General features: G+C 35.8%; 1 protein-coding gene across 1 annotated transcript in view; it reads left to right on the top strand.

Moving 5' to 3' along the window:
- LOC307152024 (hemicentin-1-like) overlaps window positions 1-24997 on the top strand; it is a 258180-nt gene that overhangs the window by 49182 nt on the left and 184001 nt on the right. The gene's annotated exons all lie outside the window — the stretch shown is intronic.

Here is a 24997-nt window from a genome sequence, read left to right on the forward strand (position 1 = left end):
CCAGTGTTAAATGAACTCTCCTGGGAGTTTATTTGGCTCCAGACTCAAGAGTGTTAAAGTTAATGAGATAATTAAGTAATTGATTGAGTGATGATTGAGCATTATTGAAAACACCTGATGTTAACAAGCAGAATTACTGAAGGAGAAAATCTCTTTTTAAAGTTGCCATTATGGAGATCAGTGTTTGCTTTAGTTGGGCTCTTGACCCTTAAACTAATAACTTTAGATTTTGTTTGGCTGTTGTATCTGGGTTACAGCTCTCAGATGAACAAAGAGAAACGTTGATCAGGTGGTGTTGGTTATGTTTTGACATAATCATAATTTGACCTGAATCACAAAGCTCATTTAGAGAGTTAAGTTTACTTTGTTGATTATAGCTGCATGTGATTCTAATATTATGCCATGTTAATCATTTTCAATGTAATCAGAAAGATCTGAATCACTGAACTAATTTAGAGCCTAATCTCTGACTTAAATGTATATTGGTTATTACAACATCACAGTGATTCTACAGATTAAGATACAGATTTTTCAATATAATTCAAATTATTTCTTAAAAGTTGTTCTGATAAAGAAAAAGAAAATCTTTCTTTAAGGCACACACAGACATCAAGATTCAGTGTATGAATCTCAACAATGGTGACAAAAAGAATATTCAATTAGGAAAACAAGACAATTCAGATCATAATTTATTCATACCGCAATGCATGATGGGAGCCATGGATGAGTTTTGATTGGTGGCACCCAGAATGCACTGCAACATGCTTTATTATTGTCACCATTGTTGAGAATCACAGGCTGATTCTTGGTGTCAGTGTGTCCAAAGAATATATTTTTTCAAAGTATTTTGATCAGAACAATTTTCAAGAAATCTTTCTGATTACTTTGAAAATGATTAAAATGGCATAATATTAGAATCACATGCAGCTTTAATCAACAAGGTAAACTTAACTCTCTAAATGAGTTTTGTGATTCAGGTCAAATTATGATTATGTCAAAACATAACCAACACAACCTGATCAACGTTTCTCTTTGTAAACTTTCATGTAGTCTCAATGTGAACACTTTTATCAGTAAAAATGTTGCTTTTAAAAGCTAACCTGCTAACATACTAATTTGCTAACATATTAGCAGTAGTATGTTATACAGAAGCACTTGCTGTATGAGTGCAACAATAAAAAAGGATTATTTGCTCTCAAATCAAGCTGCATGCACCACTTGTCACCATGATGGTAACTATCCTACGCTGTAAAAAAAAATCCTAATTTTACAGAAAATAACTGTGATTTTTTTTTGACGATCATTTTCTTTAATTTTAAATTGTACTCAAAACACTGTAAAATTACAAATAATATCGGTAAAATAAAAATTCAGCTGTTATTTTACGTATTGTGACATTAATGGCAAATTCCAGTAATTCATATTTTTTATACAGTATTTTGTATTTTTCATATAGTATTTTTTTCTGTTTTCTTAAATTACATAAAAAATGTATGTAAAATTACAAATATAATCTGTAATTAAACAGTCACAGAACAGTTAAATGCTAAAATGGTCAAATGACTGTCAGCTCCCCAAAAAACTGTAAAACATCCTAAATTAAATAAACTGAAAAACACTGTTATTTTACAGGTATTTCCTGAATAATCATGATCATATACCTTCATTGTAAAAAAATCGTAAAAAAAAAAATGGTCAAATGACTGGCAGCTACGGCTGCCAAACAAAAACCATAAAATTAAAGTAAAATATGCTCATTTAAATAAAGTGTAAAAAACTTTAAAATAAATTTGATGTCACCATGATTGAGATCAGTGTCTGCTTTAGTTGGGCTCATGACCCTTAAGTTTTTATCTTTAGTGTTCTCTGGCAGCTTTAACTGTGTATTTGATACACATTTCTTATAATAAGAAATGCAGGAGAAATATCAGATGGTCTTGGTCATTCGTTGGTGATGTTATAGTCATCATATGATGATTTGATTGACTAATATGTCAGTCAAATCTCTGAATGTATTATCTTAGATTATATATGTAGATGTATTTAAGATTTATAAAAAGTCTATAATTAAAGGTGCTGTATGAAACTTTTCTACTAAAATGAATTATTTTTTTATTGCCTGTGTGTGAAGGGGTTGTAATCTCACATTAAAATGATCCACTTTGCGGGTTTTGCTATTACCTCGGAAAGCAAGTATTCTTATTTTTATGTGAAGGTGCCGGGTCCGATATACTGCGAAATCCAGTGACGTGACCTGTACGCGTGCTCCCGAGCCTCTCGCCTCGTCTAGCCTACTGACTTTGCACTCAACAGCGACGACACTGCAACTTATGACATGGACTTATGACTTATGCAACTTATGACATGTCTGATAACACTAAGAAACGACCTGCTCCCAGCACAACACAGACTCCAACACAAATTGATAAAGAAAGAAAATAAAAAAAGTGTTTTTCTGCTGAAGCTCGATAAACTAATATTTATCAATTTAATCAGATATCACACTTCAGATGGTATCAATGAAGAAAGATACTACTTGATGACTAATATCACTAAAAAGTGACCAGTGCCATCTGATCTGAGATTTTCTTGGATTACCATAACAAACATGCATCAAAGACAAACAGAAAAACAGACACAGTTAAAGCAACCAGAGAAATACTCAAGTTAAACACTAAAAGGTCAAGAGCCCAACTAAAGCAAACACTGATCTCCATCATGGTGACATCAAACTTTATTCTTTTCAATAAAGATTCAACTTCTAAACCTCTGTTAATTCTCAATAAGAATGTTAGTATGAAATAAATAAAGTCTGGATTGTAATAAGTGAAGATGCTGAGATCCTGAGAGATCTGTTAGTGTTTAATGTTCTGTTGGGGTTTAAAGTGTTTCTGTATGGTGTGTTTCGTGTGTCACCATTGTGTTGAAGAGTAGAGCCTGAGTTGCAGTTCAGGATGAGAAAATAATCAATGATGATATGATGAAGAGTAGAGCCTGAGCTTCAGTCCAGAATGAGCAAAAAAATACAGATGAAATGCTGCATGTTGCATAACAAAACATTAATCACTACTAAATCTCACACTTAACATTAATCTTACAAACACACACAAAAACATTATATTACACTTAATTTTAGCATTTACTCTCCCTTTCGAGTGCCATCGGCAAAGCATGCTGGGAAATAGACATCCCAGCCATTTCCGTTAAACTTAAGTTTGTCTAAATTAAAATAAATAATTTCATAAAACTCAAAACAATGAAACAGTTCAGTTTACTTAAAATATATCAGTTCTGTGAACTTGAAAGAAAAAGAAAGTGCTAAATACTTATACAAGTTAATTTGACTGAACTAATTAGTTTAATTTAAGTTTGTCCTACTCAAACCAATTAATTATTTTGAGCGTTAGGGTTTACAGTGCAGGCGAGTTGAGAGCACAAATCACAAAATATTTAGGCATAGTAGTCATGAAAACGTATTCAGATTTAGCATATTAATGATGCATTCACCTCATAAATCATGACACACTGCTCTAGCACAGGAAAGTGCATACAAGTTCAAGTGCATGCTTTTAAAATGAAATAGTATTGGTATCGGTGATACTGGCCCTAAAGATTAGATAAATGTGATACAAATATTTTTGGACCTGAAATCACTGATACCACCTTTAATAAAGAGTTTGTTTGAACATTTGGATATTTTAGACATCATGAATCTACATAGACAAGCTCTTATTGACAATTAACTGAGTTTTAGATGTTGATGTTTCATTGAATGTTTTATTTGAAGTCACCAGAATTGTGATTAATGGATCCTTTATTTGAGCTCTTGACCCTTTACTCTTCTTTTAGTGTTTCTCTTGCTGCTTTATTTTAATAAAATATATTTGTTATGGTGAGATAAAATATGATCAGATGTTTCTTGATGATGTCATAATCAGCAAGTGCTGATCTGATCAAGTTTATGAGTAAATGGATGGTACACATTTAGTTTATTTATGTGCTGTTAGTTATAACGATCTTTTGAAACTAAATCATTCTATCCATCATAATAAAAAATGTTTTCTTATCATTTTAATCTGCAGCAGCAACTATTCAAACACAGACATCAAGAATCATCGTATGAATCTCAACAATGGTGATAAACGAAAAGCTTCATGCCGCAATGCATGCTGGGAGTCATGGATGAGATTTGTACTATGGTGGCACCCAGCATGCTTTGCGGCATGAAGCTTTTCGTTTATCACCATTGTTGAGATTCATGTGGTGATTCTTGATGTCTGTTTGATACCTTAGACTGCAATGTTCTGTACGAACTGCTGTTTTAAATGTGTTAATTTAAATTCACATTTACAGCAATCAGAGAAAATGAATGTTATAGAGTTAAAGGTCAAGAGCCCAAATAAAGCTGACACTAATCACAATTCTGGTGACTTTAAATTAAACATTCAATGAATCATCAACACCAAAACCTGTTAATTCTCAATAAGAGCTTCTGTAGAGTCTGACAGAAATAAAGTTAATCTGATTATTAATAACAAGTGAAAGCAGCATTTGAAAAAGACATTGAAAAAGGGACATGATGTGATTGGCACATATGGTCCCACTCTACATGGTGTTAAAGTAACACTGAAGCAGTGTTAAAGTTAATGAGACAATTAAGTGATCAATTGAGTAATGATTGAGCATTAGTGATGAACACCTGTTGTTGTTGTTGTTAACAAGCAGAATCACTGAAGGAAAGAGAAACAGTAGAACTACAACTGACTTCAGCCACAGCCTTAAATTAAATCAGATGAAGATAAAAATACATTAAATCTGTGAAGATCTCAGCAGAGGAGGATTAAACAACTCCACAAACAGAATTACCAGCCTCACTTATTACTAACCAGACTGACTTTATATCTGTCATATGTCTATGAACCGAGATTTAGATGTTGATGTTTTAAAATGTTTGGTCACCATTATGGTGATCAGTGCTTCCTTTAGTTGGTCAGTTTGACTTGGCAATTTGAGTGCAATTTTGCTCTTTGTAACAGTGTTTACCAAAACACATCATTTGTTACAAAGGAAGCAAAACACAAAGGCGTTCAGGTGTTATAGATTGCATTATCATAACGTAGAATGATTCACTAATCATATCCCTGACCAAAAGTTGTCATTAATAAATAACTTTCACCTTTATAAACAGAGAAAACATTCTGAATTTTGACCTTTATATACAGTGCAGACAATTTTTGAAAATCACTTTTATTTTATTTGAGGAAGCATCAATTTGAATATTGAGACACCTACGTCGCTTCTATTATAAACGTGCTTACAGCGCGCCTACATTTTAAATAACGAATTTGCAACTGTAGAATTTGCAAATCTAAGTCAGGAATCGATAAGAGGAATCGTAATGCGTGCGTCTTATCGAATCCCCGTTTTTTTGGAAATTTGAGGCGCCACTGCAGCCATGCGCATATCTAAACAAATTTAACCACACCACCAGAATAAGAGAAGGAGGGAGTTTGGGGGCCGGATGGAGATGATTGGCGGGCCGCATGTGGCCCACGGGCCGCCAATTGAATAGCCTGGCCTTATATGGTCACCAGAGGAGTCTGGATGTCATCTAGTGGAAAAGTTTGTTACTGCGCTCAAAAAATCGTATCAACCTAATATCATCCTATCAATATCAACCTAAAATTTGTCACAGAATTTTCAGCCAGTGCATCCATTAAACCTCAGTGGACGTATAGGCCCCTTGTTGTCGTCCTGGCGAAGGACGCGATTGAGCTGGTCCCTCCAGCCGATGTGAGGTCAGGGTTTAACAGCCCCTACTTCACTGTTCCCACAAGAGTGGTGGTTTTGAATCAAAATGCTAACACAGAAACACCTTTTCGAATGTGTTCGCCCATAAGATTGGTTCGTAGCGATCGACCTGAAGGACGCACTTTAATGTCTCAATTCTCCCTCGACACAGGCCGTTGCTACGCTTTGCGTTCGAGGGACGAGCATACCAGTACAAAGTCCTCCATGTCACCCGGCGTCTTTACGAAGGTCGCGAAGGCCGCCCTTTCCCTGTTACGGGAGGTGGGTGTTCGCATCCTCAACTATCTCAACGACTGGCTCATCTTGGCCCACTCATGAGATCAGTTGTGCGAACACAGGGACCTGGTGCTCAGACACCTCAGCCATCTGGGGCTTCAGGTCAACTGGGAAAGAGCAAACTCGACTCCAGTGGCAGATCAATTGCCTCAAGTTGCTCACAGTATTCCTTGCTCTGCCGGTTTCTGCTGTTGCTGCAAGACAAGCATACTGGTCCGAACGGATAACACATCGATATGCGTATATAAACCGTCAAGGTGATCTACGCTCCCATCACGTGTCACAACTCGCCCACCATCTCCTATGGAGTCAGAAGCGACTCTGGACAGTGGTCAGCCCCTGTGCTAGATTGGTGCCCATATGTTGTGATCCTATGGTGCGTTCACAACGTCATGTGCGTTTAGGGATGGGACGACTACCGGTTTCACCACAATAAAATGTACTGACGGTTAGTATTATTATCGTTTAAAATTTAATTATCATTAAAACCGTGTTTGATTATCATGATTTTAATAACTCACTGTAAATCCTGTCCAGCCAGCAACAGGCTGACGCAGGCGCAGCGCGCAATGTTGTTGTTTTTTTATTCAAGAAGGAATGGCGGAAGGCAGATTAATGTTTTAAATCTTACATGATCACAAAAATATTATCAAACTCAGTAAACAATAAATCAACTCTGATTTAATTTTCAATACAATCGATAACGGAGACGCAAGACGGCAAGTTGTATTTGAATGAAATGAGAGAGCGCATGCTCTCTTTTTGTGATACATGTGCGCTGTTATAATGCGTTGTTATTGACAACAGTCATTTTAAGGATGGAAATGCCACAGAATATAATCTTGCTTAAAGATATTTTCAAATATAAAACTTGTTGAAATGTTTTCAGTGTGTGCATCGTAGGGCTGGGCGATATATATCGTGAGATTGTTATGCGCATCTCGTCAGTAAAGCTTGTAAGGACATTAGCTCTAAGGGGAAATATTAATAATAATCCATAATTACCAATTATGATTAATTATTAATATTTGGGTCAGTTAATCAGATTAACTTTGAGGTAAGCCAAAGTAATATTACAATCAATTAATCAGTTCCAAAGAACTCTTTGATTATTCATTTATTCTAAGGACAATGTATTGTTCATGGTCGCTGAAAAATACTTATTCCTTATGTACAGCAATTAGCATGTAGCAAGATCAAAATCGTAAAAGGGACTTTGTATGCAAACAGAGGATCAGAAACCAAATTCATAATCGTGCACAAATTTTATTAACTAAATCACAAACATAACTAACACTAAACAAACATAAATACATTCATACATCCATACATACATGCATAGGTAAAGGGGTGAGTGGTGTGGAACAGGAAATAGAACTATGGAATAAGATCTCAGTATGAGAAGAAGAACCATCAGCTTATTTCATAGCAATCTCATCAAAGAATACTTGCATGGCAGTTGCAATCGTGGAAAATTCTTGGATTGGATTGGATTCGTTGATTGGGTCTATGGCCTTGAAGAAAAGCATGGTGGCTTCGAGCACATGGCTGTTGTGAGTCGAAGCCTGCTGTCCTGGCTTGAAGACCAGGAGTGGATCGTTGAGTCAGTGATGGTAAAGTTGCAGTTGTTTTCTAGATTGAAGAAAAGTCTGACTCCCTTTTTGGAGTATGAAAGCATGGCAGGCATTGCTCAGGCCTGTTTGGGCCCAGGGAGCTGGGCCCAAGTGGGGGGGAAGGGGTCCAGCCCCTCCCCCAGTAACAGCAGAAGCTGCCTTGTTGTCGGATGAGAAGCGATGAGAAGAGAGAACGGTCACTGTGGTCAGTCTCTAATAAAGCCTGAGAATGGCCACCCCTCTCTGGGTTTGCTGTACCAATGAGAAGGGTGGACTGTCTGGCGGGAGTTTCTTCTGTCACCAGGATTTACAAGCCTTTGTCTTAAGCGTGCTCACTCGGACTGGCATGCTGGATTGGTGTTTAATGACACTACTAAGGAAGATTCTTAGTAATTCTAATGTGTTGCACAGCTATTGGCATATCATGTACACAATCATTTCGATCTTCAAAGCACCAATTTATCGAGACCAAACATGGTTACATAGACAGTTGGTCTTGTAATAACTACATAGTATCAAAGAGATCATAGTATCAACAGAATTATTAAAAGACAAAACACACAACAGTAAATCATTCTCAAAATGTTCTGGAATGCCTGTTCATTTCATGTCAGTCAGTTCATCAATAAATGAATGCAGGAGAGTTTGTTCTGATATCTGTGGCAGAGTTAGTTACTTGTTAGCATTCCTGAGAGTCATAAAACATCCTATCTGATCGCGGCCATGGCAACCAGGCCCCTTTCACCCCGCCTGGGGGTTGGGACCCTGCTCTCGGATGGAAGTTTTAAAGATTGGTGTGTGCATATGGCAAATAATTGTGTCTGATTTGTCTCAGTCGCTACAAGCTGGTTCCTTGATTAGTAGTAAATCGCCATCACCTGCTTTCAGATGAAGCGGCATTTACTACAAAGAACCGTAGTTAACTGACAAGCTGAGTCATATCGCATTAATATCGCGGACGTATCGCCAGCGATAATTAATGTGATATGGCTCAGCTTGTCAGTTAACTACGGCTCGTTGTACACAGCAACAACTCCAGTGTTAAATGAACACTCCTGGGAGTGTATGAGTCCACACTCAAGAGTGTTGAAGTAAATGAGATAATTAAGTGATTAATTTAGTGATGATTGATCATTATTGAAGACACCTGATGTTAACAAGCGGAATCACTGAAGGAGAAAATCTCAAATTGTAAGCCACCGTTATGGTGATGGGTGTTTGCATTAGTTGGGCTCTTGACCCTTATATTATTAACTTTAGATTTTGTTTGGCTGCTGTATCTGACTTACAACTGCCAGATGAACAAAGAAAAAAGTGATCTGATGGTGTTGGTTATATTATGACAATCATCATTTGAACTTTATGTTTATGATTTATGTTGTTGTTAACAGCATAACTGTGATTCTGCAAAAATATCCAGAATTTTAGATATAATATAAAGGATTTCTTTAAAGTAAAAAAAAAACTCTTTTAGGCACACACAGACATCAAGATTCAGTCTATGCATCTCAACAATGGTGATGAGCAGAATATTCAATTAGGAAAAGTAAATTACATAGACAATTCAGATCATAATTTATTCATACCGCAATGCATGATGGGAGCCATTAGTGAGTTGTGATTGGTGGCAGCCACTGCAACATGGTCCGTGTAACGCTTCATAATTCACTTTTCAGACCATACAATGCAAATGCAAAAATGAAAAATTGAAACCAATTTGTGTGGCTGTGGACTAACTTTACTATCATTTCATTGATGTAACTGCTTTATTTACACTGCATGCACGTTTGAGGAGAAGTTTAAAAGACGGAACACAGGACGACATTTTTCACCCGAAGTGCCATAACTTGTATTATTAGGCTACTAGTCTACGTGTACTAAATTATAAGGCAGTCTCGGACCGGCCATCGGGAGCAGCCGGGAAAAGTGAAATCCCGGTGGCCTGGGTATGATTTGGCACATTGCCCTACCTGTTTGTATTGACCTTATTAATAAAAATACTACCAAGCGAAAATATAGAAAAAAAGCTTCTTTTTTTGTTAGGATTTTAGCTCTCGTTTGTAATAGCCTACAATACAATAAAGATGCATATGTTTTCACTATAGCGGGCATTGTTCGTTACCACGGCATCCGCTTGAGCTTCTGTGTGCTTTAGCTCTACACCGCTTCTCGTTCCCGTGCCCTTAAATCTAGCACAGTTGTAGAACTCTAGTCTGTTCATTACAATAGAAGCAGTTCGCCGGGATATGAGCATGAGGCGATACTAGGCTACCTAACGTTAACTGTGCTGCAAATCAAGAGCAATGATATTTATTTATTTTCAATAAATAAACATAAATACCTTGCTACGTTTGGCACATTGCCCAGCTTGTTTTTTATTTATTTATTCGAGCACATTAAATTCGCCATTCGATAATGAATCAGCACTATAGACATTAAATATTGTAGGCACAAGCGAGAGCTAAAAACCTTTAAAAAATTGTGGGGGGAAATATGCTTATTTTTTTCTATATTTTTGCTTAGTAGGCTATCATTTTTATCGTTATTCTAGATTCCCGTGAAGCGAGCCACCCCCGTTCTGCTGCACTGAAAATGAGCTGGGATCTCGTGGTTGTGGCTGCCTACACTGTTAACCCTTGCTGTAAAAAAAGGCCATATTCTGACAATATCATACCATTTTCTATTAAAACAGTAATATACTGTAGAAAATAAAACTAGCCTACAGGAATATACTGTGAATTAACAGTGCTCAAAATCGACACTCAGAGGCTGTTTTCCCAATCACACCCTATACCCTCATTCACTATTCCCTACATTAGTTCACTAATATAGTCCACTTGACAGAGTGAATGTAAAGAAGTGAGTGAATTGAGAAACTGATGAACATCTGATAAGCAGAATCACTGAAGGACAGAGAAACAAGAACAGAAAAAAGAGAAACACAAAAACTACAACTGACTTCCAGCAACACTGAGTGTGAAAACAGTTTACAAACCAGTTTACGATTATTTCTTTCATACATGTACAAAAGTTCTTGTTGAGAATTAACAGAGATTTAGTTAATAATAAAGTTTGTTGTCACCATGATGGAGATCAGTATTTGCTTTAGTTGGTCTCTTGTCCCTTGACTTCTTGCCATTCATCTCTCTCTCTGATTGCTGTAACAGTGAGTTTATAAAACACATTTATTATAGCAAGAAAAAGCCGAGAGGAAGATGATCAGGTGTTTTTGGCTTTTGAGATGATATCAAAATCATCCTGGACTTGTCTGATTCTCTGATCTTTTCTGTATTTATTCTTTGAATTTATGGGTATTTCATATTTAGTATATATCTGTGATTCTACAACATGAAATCAATGATTCTGTAATCAGGTCTTCTGAAGAATATCATAATCATATAGTGCATTAAAACATTTTGAACTCCTGCTTATCCTGGACACACACAGACATCAACAATCAGCACATGAATCTCAACAATGGTGACAATCAAAAGTGTCATGTCGCAGTGCATGCTGGGTTCCAGGATAATATAAACTCCCAGCATGCACTGCTGCATGAATAAAAATTAAACAAAAAAAAAAAATGCCACCACTGTTGAGATTAATGTGCTAAATTGGGATATCTCAGTGTTTCTTTAAGACAGTGTAGCTCTGTTTTTTTGTTTGTTTTTTTTGGTTTATGCATGATGTGTTAAAAAAATGAGTCATTGTAAATTATTGCTGTGGTTTCACAGTGGTGGGAATGTAACACTTTTGATTGAGAATTAAACTCTGTACGAGTGTGAATGAACAGGCAATATGACGATTTTGTCATCATAACTACATTCATTCATAAACTGTGTGTGCACAAGTGTGACTTGCACAAAAACAGCTCAAACAGCAAAAGAAACACTAATGCTTTAGCATCAGCATCCCAACTAAAGCAAGCACTGATCTCTATAATGGTAACTTCAAACCAAACATTTTCAATTAAACATCTTAATAACAACTTCTGTAGATGTATGAAATAAAGTCATACTGGTTAATAATAAGTGTAATAATGTGTAATGGCTGGAAGTCAGTTGTAGGTCTTGTGTTTCTCTATTTTCTATTCTAACAGCAGGTTCATCACTAATGCTCAACAATCACTTACATATTCCCTTAATTATCTCACTGCAACACTGTCTCAATGTTACTTTTACTCTTTGTAGTGTGGATTTCTCTGTGGGGCTGAAAGGGTTAACAGTGTAAGATAAAAAAAAAGTCACACCCACAAAATGTATTTTAACAGTAATAAACTGTAAGTTATAAAACAGGTATATACTGGCAACACTGTTGCCAGTAGTTTACTGTAAAATCTAGTTTTTTGGGTCACCATTGTGCAGAAGAGTAGAGCATGTGCTTCAGTCCAGGAGAAGATCTACAAACATTGATGATTTGCTGCATGTTGCTTTATTTAAAAAGCAGTGACTGTGTAGTTGCTGGTCCAGTGGAAATCTCTTTATTTACAAAAGTTTTGTTGTGGTTTCAAATGAAATAAATGCACAGTAATACTTTGCTCATGTTAGTAATGCTTTATACATTTTAGTTAATACATTTAAATGACAGTTGGTCAATTTAAGACAGTTGGTTTCTGCAAGTGAAATTAGTTAACTCGAGTTTTAGTGCACTTTTACAGTAACATACTGTAGATTAACAGTAAATTACTGGCAACAGTGTTGCCAGTATTTTACTGTAAAAAAACCCGGTAAGGTCTAACAGTGTAGGCTACACTGTTAACCCTTGCTGTAAAAAAAGGCCAAATTCTGACAATATTATACCATATTCCATTAAAACAGTAATATACCGTAGAAAACAAAACTAGCCTACAGGAATATACTGTGAATTAACAGTGCTCAAAATCGACACTCAGAGGCTGTTTTCACAATCACACCCTATACCCTCATTCACTATTCCCTAGTTCACTAATATAGTCCACTTGAATGAAAAGAAGTGAGTGAATTGAGACACTGATGAACACCTGATAAGCAGAATCACTGAAGGACAGAGAAACAAGAACAGAAAAAAGAGAAACACAAAAACTACAACTGACTTCCAGGAACACTGAGTGTGAAACCAGTTTACGATTATTTCTTTCATATGTACAAAAGTTCTTGTTGACAATTAACAGAGATATAGTTAATAATAAAGTTTGTTGTCACCATGATGGAGATCAGTATTTGCTTTAGTTGGTCTCTTGTCCCTTGACTTCTTACCGTTCATCTCTCTCTGGCTGCTGTAACAGTGAGTTTATAAAACACATTTGTTATGGCAAGAAAAAGTCAAGAGGAAGATGATCAGGTGTTTTTATTATTTTGTGATGATGTCACAATCATCCTGGACTATCTGATTTGCAGATATTTCCTGTATATATTCACTGAAATTATGTGTATGTCATTTTTTTTTGCATAAATCTGTGTATCTACAAAATGAAATCAATATTTCTGTAATCAGGTGTTCTGAAGAATATCATAAGCATATAGTGCATTCAAATTTAATTTTACTCCGTCTTGACTCAGACACACACAGATATCAACAATCAGCACATGAATCTCAACAATGGTGAAAAGTTTCATGTCGCAATGCATGCTGGGTTCCAGGATAATATAAAACTCCCAGCATGCACTGCTGCATGAATAATAAAAAATATATATATTGTCACCATTGTTGAGATTAATGTGCTAAATTGTGATATCTCTGTGTTTCTAAACGACAGTGTAGTTCTGTTTTTTTGGTTTATGCATGATGTGTTAAAAAAAAAATGAGTCATAGTAGTTTATTGCTGTGGTTTCACAGTGGTGCCAATGAAACACTTTTGATTGAGGATAAAACTCTGAATGAATAAGAGTTAATTCCTTAGTGAATGAACAGGCAATATGATGAGTTTGTCATCATAAGCATTACAACCGCAATCATTCATAAACTGTGTGCACACAAGTGTGACGTGCAACAACACAGCTCAAGCAGCAAAAGAAAAACTAATGTTTTAGCATCAGCATCCCAACTAAAGCAAGCACTGATCTCTATAATGGTAACTTCAAACAAACATTTTCAATTAAACATCTTAATAACAACTTCTGTAGATGTATGACAGAAATAAAGTCATACTGGTTAATAATAAGTGTAATAATGTGTAATGGCTGGAAGTCAGTCGTAGTTATAGTGTTTCTCTATTTTCTGTTCTTGTGTTCCTCTTTTCTTCAGTGATTCTGCTTGTTAACAGCAGGTGTTCATCACTAATGCTCAACAATCACTTACATATTCTCTTAATTATCTCACTGCAACACTGTCGCAATGTTACTTTTTACTCGTTGTAGTGTGGATTTTCCTGTGGGGCTGAAAGGGTTAACAGTGTAAGATAAAAAAGACACAACCACAAAATGTATTTTAACAGTAATAAACTGTAAGTTATAAAACAGGTATATACTGGCAACACTGTTGCCAGTATTTTACTGTAAAATTCATTTTTTTGGGTCACCATTGTGCAGAAGAGTAGAGCCTGTGCTTCAGTCCAGGAGAAGATCTACAAACATGATGTACATTGTGTGTTAAAAATCTACACAACATGTGTCAAAATACCATCAACACATGTTGTGTGTTGTTTTTTAACACATCTCTTTTTAGAGTGTTTCCAGAGTTACATTTTAACACACATTGTGTGTTAAAAATCTACACAACATGTGTCAAATTCCATCAACACATCTCTTTTTAGAGTGTAGAGTAGCCTACTCTGTCTGTAGCCTGCCCTACACAACCCGCGGTTCAGCCGCGCGTGACAAACGCTGCCAGTGTGAAAGCAAAACGCGCGTGTCCTGCCCCTGCTCACCATACGCACTGCTCCTGCGCTGCTTACTAACGTCCGAGATTGCCTTATAATTTAGCACAGACTATTAATAATAAAAATGATGGCACTTTGGGTGAAAAATGTCGTCCCGTGTTCCGTCTTTTAAACTGCTCCTCAAACTTCTCCTTCTGCATGCAGTGTAAATAAAGCAGTTACATCAATGAAATGATAGTAAAGTTAGTCCACGGCCACACCCCCGTGCTAATGGTACCGCCCACGGCACAAATTACAAGACGAAAAATGGAAAAATAGAAAATCGGTTAGATTTCATTTATTCAAATGTTTGTTTCTGAAGTCACAATTTAGCAAAAGTAAAATTGAAAAATGGGAGAAAAAGGCAAATATCCATTGATAATGTAACTGGAAAAACAAGAAAAATGAATGTCTGGTTTCAATTTTTCATTTTTGCATTTGCATTGTATGGTCTGAAAAGTGAATTGTGAGGCGTTACACGGACCCAACATGCTTTATTATTGTCACCATTGTTGAGATTCACAGGCTGATTATTGATATCTGTGTTTCTAAATAAGAACATTTGAAAGTGTTTTGATCAGAATAATGTTTATTAAATATTTTGGATTATAACAAAACAGGGTTCTCAAGTTTTATCAAAAGCTTGGAGTGAGATCACATGCGGTTGGGGGAGGAGCCATAATGGAGCCACGCCCCCACCTGTCCCCGCCCCCCAATTTTACCCAAATTAACCAGCACAAATTGAAATTATAACAATTGGTAAATCTGATAAATGACAGAGCAATTCATCACATCAAATATACTCTTTAATGTTATATTTAAAAATTACAAAAATATAACAAATTGCTCCAAACAGTTTTTGAAAAACAAATCTTTTTGCATTTTGAATGTGTCTAGTCGAAATGGTATAATGATTTATTGTGTGGTGGGACATTGTGAACAAATGACATATTAGAGTATTATTAAGGTGTGTGTGTGTGTGTGTGTGTGCGTGTGTGTGTGTTTGTGTGTGTACACAAGAGTACACACTCCAGCTTATGAAATGTGTTTTGTGTTGTAAGTGTTTGAAAAATACAAATGCAATGGCAATGATTAATGTATGTTTTGACAGGATATAAAATATTACCCAGAGCACTCTGCTTTAATACATGTAGCCTTAACAGAGGTGGAGAATCCAGGGGTCAGAAAGTAAAAGTCCTGCCATATATTTATTCCACCCATGAACTCACACAGCAAAAACTCCAGTGTTAAATGAACTCTCCTGGGAGTTTATTTGGCTCCAGACTCAAGAGTGTTAAAGTTAATGAGATAATTTAGTGATTGATTGAGTGATGATTGACCATTATTGAAGACACCTGATTTTAACAAGCAGAATCACTGAAGGAGAAAATCTCTTTTTTAAGTCACCATTATGGTGATTAGTGTTGGCTTTAGTTGGGCTCTTGACCCTTAAACTAATAACTTTAGATTTTGTTTGACTGTTGTATCTGGGTTACAACTCTCAGATGAACAAAGAAAAACGTTGATCAGGTGGTGTTGATTATGTTTTGGCATAATCATAATTTGACCTGAATCACAAAAGTCATTTAGAGAGTTATACCTTGTTGATTGTGGCTGCATGTGATTCTAATATTATTCTATGTTAATCATTTTCAATGTAATCAGAAAGATTTCTTGAAAGTTGTTCTGATCAAAAGACTTTGAAAAAATATATTATTTGGACACACTGACACCAAGAATCAGCCTGTGATTCTCAACAATGGTGACAATAATAAAGCATGTTGCAGTGCATTCTGGGTGCCACCAATCAAAACTCATCCATGACTCCCATCATGCATTGCGGTATGAATAAATTATGATCTGAATTGTCTTGTTTTCCTAATTGAATATTATTTTTGTCACCATTGTTGAGATTCATACACTGAATCTTGATGTCTGTGTGTGCCTTAAAGAGAGATTTTCTTTTTCTTTATCAGAACAACTTTTAAGAAATAATTTGAATTATATTGAAAAATCTGTATCTTATTCTGTAGAATCACTGTGATGTTGTAATAACCAATATACATTTAAGTCAGAGATTAGGCTCTAAATGAGTTCAGTGATTCAGATCAAATTATGATTATGTTAAAATATAACCAACACCACCTGATCAACTTTTCTTTTTGTTCATCTGGCTGTAATAACTCACATCAACAGCCAAACAAAATCTAAAGATAATCATTTGAAGGTCAACTGCCCAACTAAAGCAAACACTGATCTCCATAATGGTGACTAAAATTGTGATTTTTCTCCTTCAGTGATTCTGCTTGTTAACATCAGGTGTCTTCAATAATGGTCAATCATCACTCAATCAATTACTTAATTAGCTCATTAACTTTAACACTCTTGAGTCTGGAGCCAAATAAACTCCCAGGAGAGTTCATTTAACACTGGAGTTTTTGCTGTGTGAGTTCATGGGTGGAATAAAAATATGGCAGGACTTTTACTTTCTGACCCCTGGACTCTCCACCTCTGAGCCTTAATGTAACTAGAAAGATTAATACAGTATAATATATAATTTAAAATAAAATAAATACATTTAAATTTATTTAAGATAAAATGAAGAAATACATCTTCATTCCTTCCCATACCCACTAACATTTCCCTTAGTTTCAGATAACTTAAGCTAGCCAAACTGAGCCAAAGCTTCTGGCCTGGTTGCAAAGTAGTTGTAGAGTTTTTGACTGCATCAATAATAATGTATACGATGGGCTATATATTAAATGTTCTAGCCTAAAAATGTTAGACGAGCTTTCTTCCAACTTACCTTCTCCATCATTCACGTGTGTTCGCGCGATGTTGTTGGTTACCCAGAGCCATAGAGAGAAAGAGTTGCGACACTCTTTGATGTCGCCGCTATGGCTGTCACGTGGTTCATGTAAGCCCCAATAGTTCCAAAACATACGCTGGCTGTCATGTTCTTCTATGGGACAGACAGCAGCGATTGCATTATTGAACGGTAAATATAAAATAAAACACACACCCAAGTACTTTTTCAGCTGTTATTGCATTAGTGCATTTTATTAATATCAGTTTTGCATTTGGAGATAAGTTTTAGGCTATATTTTTGGAGGGAAAAGCTTAGTGTTCATGTTCGCATGGGTAGTAGCACTGGCTTTAGCGGCTCTAACTTAACTTTTCCATATCATTCATCTGATGATGGACGTCTCATGATATTTATTTTAGCACAACTGGGCTGTATTAGGCTATTGATTCCCGTGATTTTGCGTATAAATTTTGATTCAGCCATTAGCCTACCTTCGTGATCACGAAAAGAGGTCTGCCATGGTGGTCCGTTTAGAGTTCGCTTAAATATTTTTTTATTAAACAATGACAGACAACAAAAATGTGTGCTTGTGTGAGTGTGTGTGAACAAGAAAAACAAAAACCAGGGGCAGGTGATCCATGAAACAGACAGGACTGGTGATCCCATAACAATCCTAGAGGTCCAGCATTGTTCTCACAAGCCGCTTCACTCAAGACAATAAAACATAATGAAAAGTTAGTTTATCCCAAAAAATTAAATAGAATAAAAGTTGCTATAAAGGTGGTAGCGAATCATTACCGAACTCTTACTGTCACAGCTGACGAAGTCGCACTAGCTAGCAGGCAGTGCTTGAAAATTGGTTGAAATAACCAACATAAAATATAAATAATTACGCTGTGCATGTACAAATGAAGACCAGTATAAGCATCGCAAAGGGCCTCTGATACAATATAGACAGTTGACAATTCAAAAGAGGTCGATATTTCAGCAACTTAACTCTGGAACAACTCGACGCGCAGCAATGTAAGTGAATGGTGTCCAACTCCCAAATGACAGTGTTTGGAACTATTCCGATCTTCAAATCCCGGAAGTAGGCGGTTAAAAGCGCCGCCATTTTTTACAACGGAGGTCTATGCACAGCAAAATCCCCAGTGTTAAATTAACACTCCTCAGTGTTTATATGTGTCCACACTACAGAGTGTTAAAATTAACACTGAAGCAGTGTTGAAGTTAATGAGATAATTAAGTTAACACTGAAGCAGTGTTGAAGTTAATGCAATAATTAAGTGATTAATTAAGTGATGATTGGTCATTAGTGGTGACACCTGATGTTAATAAGCAGAATCATTGAAGGAAAGAGAAAAAACAATAACAGAAAAAAGAGAAACACAAGAACTACTGACTTCAAGTCATTACACATTGTTGCACTTATTATTACCAGTTTGACTTTATTTCTGTCATACATCGACAAAAGTTCTTGAGATTCAACAGAAGTTTAGACGGTAATATTTTATGGAATTTTTCTTTTCAAGTTACCATTTTGGTGGTCAGTGTTTGCTTTAGTTGGGCTCTTGACTCTTTTCATTTTTTAATATATGTTTTTCTCTGTGTTTATAAAGCACATTTGTTACTGCAAGAGAAAACATGATCTGCTCACAATATGTTTTGATGATAATGACATTATCATCATGTAGTGTCCTGATTCACTGATGTGAGAGTCTAAATCTTTGACTATATGCTTGATGTCTTGTTTTAGTATTGGTGATTGTAGCTCTCAGATTCTACAGTTTGAGATCCAACAGCAATATCAAAAATTTTGAAAATACTTTGTGCAAAGAAGTTATTGTGTTTAAACACACAGACATCAAGAATCAGCATATGAGTCTCAACAATGGTGACAATAAACAAATTAGTGACAAACAGATCAATTCTGAACATCACAAAACAAGCTACTAAGTCAGAACAAAACAATAGCAAAATAAAAGCCAACAGAAAAAAACAATGAAAATTACAGGACAATTCAGCTGCATAATTTATTCATGCTGCAATGCATAATGGGAGCCATGGATGCGTTCTGATTGGTGGCTCCCATCATGCATTGCAACATTAAGCATTTGTTTGATTGTCACCATTGTTGAGATTCATATGTAGATTCTTGATGTCAGTGTGTGATTTTAAATCCTTCAGATCTTTAAAACATTGCTGGAAGTAACTACTGTAGTGAAAAATTAATAAAACAATTAGATAATCAGCTTATAATGCTGGGTGACATCATTGAATCAGGCCACTAGTAATTTCATCATCGAAACATAACCAGGACTGCATTTCCAAAAGCATCTTAAACTTAACTTGATCACAGACCAACTGCAACAAATGGTCTATACGATCAAATTAGGCTTGCGATGTTTTCAGGAAACACAGCCAAAGTCATAGTTTCTCTTGCCACAACACATATGCTTTATAAGCACAGAGTTGGAGCAGCCAGAGAAATACTAATGTTAAAAAGTAAAGGGTCAAGAGCCCAACTAAAGCAACCACTGGCCACCATAATGGTGACATGAAACGAAACATTCCATAAAACATTACCATCTAAACTTCTGTTAAATCTAAATAAGACCGTGTGTAGATGTATGACAGAAATAAAGTCAAACTGGTAAAATAATAAGTGCAATAATGGCTCGAAGTCAGTAGTTCTTGTGTTTCTCTTTCCTTCAGTGAGTCTGCTTGTTATCATCAGGTGTCACCACTAATGGCCAATCATCACTTAATTAATCACTTAATTATCGCATTAACTTCAACACTGCTTCAGTGTTAACTTAATTATCGCATTAACTTCAACACTGCTTCAGTGTTAACTTAATTATCTCATTAACTTCAACACTGCTTCAGTGTTAATTTTTAACACCCTGTAGTGTGGACACATATAAACACTGAGGAGTGTTAATTTAACACTGGGGATTTTGCTGTGTGGGAGTGTCGCAACTCTTTCTCTCTATGGCTCTGTGGTTACCTAGTAATGAACGTACGGTGGCCGAGAATGTTTCGTCAACTTCCGTGTGTTTGCGCATCTGTGTTGCCTATTAACGAACGCAATCTGACCGAGATATGTGCTGGCGGCAGGAAACTTCACTTTGTGTGCCCGCGCCTCGTATACAACGTTATATATAAAGCTTGCAGGACAACTTGGTTGACATTGCCTTTTTAGCGTGAGAAATACACGGTGTGGCGTGTGAGCGTGTGAACTGGTTGAATTGCGTGTGTCTCACGGCCAATGCGTGAGACTTGAGAACCCTGACAAAAATACTGATAATCACATGTTGTAAAATCACAAAGCTGCTGCTAACAAGTTAAACCAAACTATCTCAATAAGTTTCATTTTTCAGATCACAGCATGATTATGTCAAAACATAACCAACACAATCAGATCACACTTTTCTTTGTTCATTTGACTGTTATAAATCAATAACAGCAGACAAACAAAATTTAAAGTGAATGTATAAGGTAGGGGTGGGCGGATCGATCCTGAAGTATCAATATATCGATACTGACGTGGTATCGAAAAGGATCGATCCTCACATAAAAATATCGATCCAAATGTGTGTTTTTTTACCAGTCATTTTTTATTAATTTATCACGCAATTCAGTGCATAAAATAAGCTTCTAAGTTGAAAAATAAGCGAATGTTAGCGGATAATTGTGTAGGATAGAACTTTTCTCCTAGTCATCTGGATACAAAACGAAACCAATCAATCACAGAGAGTGTTCGATGCTGGTGCTCACAGGCTCAGTGCGTTTGGGAAACGAAGCCTTGCTTAGATGACAGAGAAACAATCGGGAGTTATTTCGCAATAAACAAACCAAAAGTGTACATAACGGTTCAAAATGTTGACGTCAGTAAGATTTTTTTAATGAAATTAATATTTTTATTCAACAAGGATCGATGCATTAAATTGATCAAAAGTGACAGTCAAGGGTTTTACACTGTTAAAAAAAAATCGACTTCATATAAATGCTGTTCTTTCAACTTTGTTCATCAAATAATTCTGCGAGTTGAGAGCACAAATCACAAAATATTTAGTAGTCATGAAAACGTATTCAGATTTAGCATATTAATGATGCATTCACCTCATATATCATGACACACTGCTCTAGCACAGGAAAGTGCATACAAGTTCAAGTGCATGTTTTTAAAATGAAAAAGTATCGGTATCGGTATCGATATCGGCGATACTGGCCCTGTATTTACTTGGTATCGGATCGATACCGAAATTTGCAGTATCGCCCACCACTAGTATAAGGATCAAGAGCCCAACTAATGCAAACACCCATCGCCATAATGGTGGCTTACAATTTGTGATTTTCTCCTTCAGTGATTCTGCTTGTTAACATCAGGTGTCTTCAATAATGCTCAATCATCACTAAATTAATCACTTAATTATCTCATTAACTTCTCTAACTTCTTTCTTAATTTAACACTGGAGTTTTTGCTGTGTAGTAAATGCCGCTCCATCTGAAAGCAGGTGATGGCGATTTACTACTAATCAAGGAACCGGCTTTACTGATGAGATGCGCATAACAATCTCACGATATATATCGCCCAGCCCTAGTGCATTGGTTATTTTTGAACACTTTCATCTCGTTTTAACAAAACCGTGATAATACTGATAATCACGATAATTTTAGTCACTATTATTGTGATATGAAATTTTCATACCGTCCCATCCCTATGTGCGTTCAAGTCAAGTCCCTTCGGACTGTCCCTGTCACCATGGGTTTTTACGAAGGTCACTGAGGCCATATCCTACACTCTCAGAAATAGGGGTACAGCAGGAGTCCATTTCTGTCCCCCAAGGTACATGTACCTTTTTGAGGGTACATATATGTCCCCAAGCATTAAAAGGTTACAAATATATACCGTTTCTTTTAAAGGTTAAGGTACAATATCAAAAGACAGCCTCTGCTAAGTAATTTTATTTATTTTTTTGTAAAAAAAAAGTTTTTTTTTTAAAGGTTTTAATGATACCTTAATAATTTAAGGTAGATTTTAACTTATCACTATATTTGAGTAGCTTTGAAATAAAGGAAATAAAAGTTTTGTAAGTCAATTTACTGATATTAAATCATTATAACACAGCAAAAACTCCAGTGTTAAATGAACTTTCTTGGGAGTTTATTTGGCTCCAGACTCAAGAGTGTTAAAGTGTTAAAATATGAGTGTTAAATTAACAATCAAGAGTGCTAAAGTTAATGAGCTAATTAAGTGATTCATTGAGTGATGATTGAGCATTATTGAAGACACCTGATGTTAACAAGCAGAATCACTGAAGGAGAAAATATATTTTTTTAAGACACCGTTGTGGTGATCAGTGTTTGCTTTAGTTGGGTCTTTTGACCCTTAAACTGTTAACATTAGGTTTTGTTTGGCTGTTGTATCTGAGTTATAATGGCTAGCTGAACAAAGAGAAAAGTTGATCAGATGGTGTTGGTTATGTTTTGACTTAATCATAATTTGACCTGAATCACTGAACTCATTTAAAGTCTAATCTCTGACTTAAATGTATATTGTTGATTACAGCATCACTGTGATTCCACAGCATAAGATCCAGAATTTTTGAAATAATCTAAAGGATTTCTTAAAAGTTGATCTGATAAAACAAATATTTCTTTTAGGCACACACAGACATCAAGAATCAGTGTATGAATCTCAACAATGGTGACAAACAGAATATTCAATTAGGGAAAGGAAATTAGTAAGACAATTCAGATCATAATTTATTCATACCGCAATGCATGATGGGAGCCATGAATGAGTTTTGATTGGTGGCACCCAGAATGCACTGCAACATGCTTTATTATTGTCACCATTGTTGAGATTCACAAGCTGATTATTGATGTCAGTGTTTCTTCATAAAGTAATTTTCAATGTCTTTTGATCAGAACAACTTTTAAGAATTTTTGGACTACATTGAAAATGCTGAAAATCTTTTGCTGTAGAATCACAGTGATGCTGTAATCAACAATATACATTTAAGCCTGAGATTAGATTCTAAATGAGGTCAGTGATTCAGGTTAAATTATGGTTATGTCAAAACATAACCAACACCACCTGATCAACTTTTCTCGTTGTTCATCTGGCAGTTATAACTCAGATACAACAGCCAAACAAATTCTAAAGTTAATGATTTAAGGGTCAAGAGCCCAACTAAAGCAAACACTGATCTCCATAACGGTGTCTTAAAAAATTCAATTTTCTCCTTCCGTGATTCTGCTTGTTAACATCAGGTGTCTTCAATAATGGTCAATCATCACTCAATGAATCACTTAATTAGATCATTAACTTCAACACTCTTGAGTCTGGAGTCATATAAACTCCCAGGAGAGTTCAATTAACATGGGAGTTTTTGCTGTTGGACCTCAAGGTACATATATGTAACTTTTTGAGGATCAAAAAGCATTAAAAGTTACATATATATACCGTTTCTTTTAAAGGTTATGGTACAATATTGTACCCTTGAGGGTACAGCCCCAGTGACAAGCCATTGTACCCCTAAAGGTACAATTATGTACTTTATTTTCTGAGCGTGTATGTAGAGCCAGCCCTGATTGGCTGCTTGAATCTCAATTTAAAAGAATGTCCAGTTTGCGGTCTTTATTTCTTTTGGCCATCGGTGGAGAAGAAGTCATAGCACGGTTACTCATGGTTTTTACAGGGCTTTCAACCGAGGAGGTCCTTCAGAAAATATCAGAAGCATGCATAGAAGTAGCGTCGAGATGAAAGGACATGAAATGGACTTTCAGGCAAATGACATTTACTTGGATGATAATAATTTGTATGTCACAGTTTGACATTGAGTTTAAAATTAAATGTTGGTAAATGTGAAAATGAAAAGGATTTAATAAATTCTGATTTTAATTCAGCGTGTGTGTAATATATATATATATATATATATATATATATATATATATATATATATATATGTATATATATATATATATATTAGGGCTGGGCGATTTAAATCGCGATATTGTTATGCGCATCTCGTCAGTAAAGCCGGTTCCTTGATTAGTAGTAAATCGCCATCACCTGCTTTCAGATGAAGCGGCATTTACTACAAAGAGCCGTAGTTAACTGACAAGCTGAGCCATATCGCATTAATATCGCGGACGTATCGCCAGCGATAATTAATGCGATATGGCTCAGCTTGTCAGTTAACTACGGCTCTTTGTACACAGCAAAAACTCCAGTGTTAAATTAACACTCCTGGGAGTGTATGAGTCCACACTCAAGAGTGTTTAAGTTAATGAGATAATTAAGTGATTAATTTAGTGACGATTGAACATTATTGAAGACACCTGATGTTAACAAGCAGAATCACTGAAGGAGAAAATCACAAATTGTAAGTTACCGTTATGACGATCAATGGTTGCTTTAGTTGGACTCTTGACCCATATATTATTAACTTTAGATTTTGTTTGTCTGTTGTTTCTGAATTATAATCACCAGTTGAACAAAGAAAAAAGTGATCTGATGGTGTTGGTTATGTTATGACAATCATCATTTGAACTTGATCACTGAACTCATTAAAATCCTTCTTTCTGACTTCGATTTATGTTGTTATGTTGTTGTTATGTTATTTAAATCTGCATAAATGCCCA

The sequence above is a fragment of the Squalius cephalus genome (genome assembly GCF_949319135.1).
Source record: "Squalius cephalus genome assembly, chromosome: 2".
Lineage (NCBI taxonomy): Eukaryota > Metazoa > Chordata > Actinopteri > Cypriniformes > Leuciscidae > Squalius > Squalius cephalus.